The sequence below is a fragment of the Cynara cardunculus genome, unplaced genomic scaffold (genome assembly GCF_001531365.2).
Source record: "Cynara cardunculus var. scolymus isolate 2C unplaced genomic scaffold, CcrdV1 Un_Scaffold_347, whole genome shotgun sequence".
Taxonomy (NCBI): domain Eukaryota; kingdom Viridiplantae; phylum Streptophyta; class Magnoliopsida; order Asterales; family Asteraceae; genus Cynara; species Cynara cardunculus.
Window position 1 is genome coordinate 76,464 of NW_020200573.1, and position 2,379 is coordinate 78,842.

Genomic DNA, 2,379 nt, shown 5'->3' on the forward strand with positions numbered 1-2,379 from the left:
GACCATTTCATCGCCTCTGGTCCATTTTCATCGCTTCTAGACCATTTCATCGCCTCTGGTCCATTTTCATTGCCTATGGACCATTTCATCGCCTTTGGTCCATTTTCATCGCCTCTGGTCCATTTTTATCGCTTCTGGACCCTTTCATCGCCTCTGGTCCATTTTCATCGCCTCTGGACCATTTCATCGCCTCTGGTCCCTTTCATCACCTCTGGTCCATAGGGGCTCTGGTCTTCTTCCAGACTTAGTCGTTTCAGTAGCCTCTGGTCCATCGCCTGCCTTTGGTCCGTCCATAGGGGCTCTGGTCTTCTTCTAGACTTGGTCGTTTCAGCAGCATCTTCAGATTTTCCATCCTTGGCCCCTATTAATTTGATAAAACTTTTAGAATAATTAGGATCAATTTTTGGTCCTAACAATCAATAAGTTATATTTTATTGGAGATTCTATAAAATTGATAATTTGGGGATTTCTGGAGCGAGATGTTACACGTTCAGTGACAAGAAAAATCACTGAATGAAAAGAAGATCTTTTAAAACATTTGATCATTGAAGAAGAAAAGCTTCAGTGATAGTTTTGTTTTAAGAAAGGATAATATCATAGAAATGTATATTTCCATAAAAGGTTCAGTGATAGGAGAAACACTAAAACTATCTTTTAAAAACTTTGAATCACTGAATAAGGAAAGGTTTAGTGATCATTTTGATTTTAAGATAAGATAAGTATATTATAGAAAGATATACTTACTTGAAAGGTTCAGCAATAAAAGAATCACTGAAACAATCTTTTAAAATGTTTTGATCACTGAAGAAGAAAAGCTTCAGTGATAGTTTTAAGTTTAAAAAAAATAAGTATACATACCTTAGAGAGAAAAGATATATTTACTCAAGAGTTCAGTGATAGAATAAGAACACTGAATTATTTCACTTACTAAGTAATGCGTATAGCTAAAAGAAATTAATTCTCTATGTTTAGTATTCCAAGTTATTTCGCTGATCAAAATGTTAAATCTTGTCTCATTGAGAGGCTTTGTGAAAAGGTAAGCGAGTTGGTAGTCAGTGAGAATAAAGTGAAGTTCAATATTACCATTCATAACATGATCTCTGATAAAATAATATTGGATCTCAATATGTTTGGTCTTGGAGTGAAGAACAGAGTTGTTTGCAATCGTAATAACACTAGTGCTAGCATAGTAAATAGGAATTTTAGAGAACTAAAGATCATAATCGTTGAGCTGGTTTTTCATCCAAAGAACTTGGGCACAACAACTTCCAACGGCAACGTATTCAGCTTCAGCAGTTGATGTGGACACAAAATTTTGCTTTTTACTCGTACAGCTTACCAACTTTCCACCTAGAAGCTGATAGCCTCTAGTGGTGCTTTTCCTATCAATTTTGCAACCTGCAAAATCACTATCCGAATAACCTATTAGGTCAAAAACTGAACCTTTAGGGTACCAGAGACCCAAGTTAGGAGTTCCCTTCAGGTATCTGAATNCTGCAAAATCACTATCCGAATAACCTATTAGGTCAAAAACTGAACCTTTAGGGTACCAGAGACCCAAGTTAGGAGTTCCCTTCAGGTATCTGAATATGCGTTTTTACAACAATCAGATGGGATTCCTTAGATTCAGATTGATATCATGCACAAAGACAAGTAGAATACATGATATCTGGTCGGCTAGCTGTAAGATACAGCAGGGTGCCGACCATTCCTCTATAGACAGTTATGTTTACAGGCTTTCCATTTGGATCCTTGTTGAGAGAGAGAGGAGGAGCCAATTGAGTTTTCATAGATGAGCTGTTAGAAAGATCAAACTTTTTCAGCATGTCACAAACATACTTACTTTGGCTGATAAAGATACCTTTATCGGATTGCTTGATCTGGAGACCTAGAAAGTAGGTTAGTTCTCCCATCATACTTATCTAATATTCTTTCTTCATTCGGTCAGTGAACCGAAAACATAAAGAGGGATTAGTGGAACCAAAAATAATATCATCGACATAAATTTGGACTAGAATGATATGACCTTTAAATTTCCTAAGAAATAAGGTATGGTCAATCTTTCCATGGATAAATTTCTCAGAGATGAGAAATGAGGAGAGAGTATCATACCAGGCATGGAGAGCCTGTTTTAGGAAAGAACTCTTTACATCTATTTGGTAGACTTTGAAGTCTCTATGGGCAGCAAAGGCTAGGAAGAGTCAAATAGCTTCGAGTCTAGCCACTGGTGCCAAGGTTTCATTATAATCGATTTCTTCTTCTTGTCTATAACCCTAAGCAATAAGACGAGCCTTGTTACGGGTTACCCCACCTTGTTCATATAACTTATTGCGATAAACCCATTTGGTGCATATCACAGTTTTGTCATACAGACGTAGG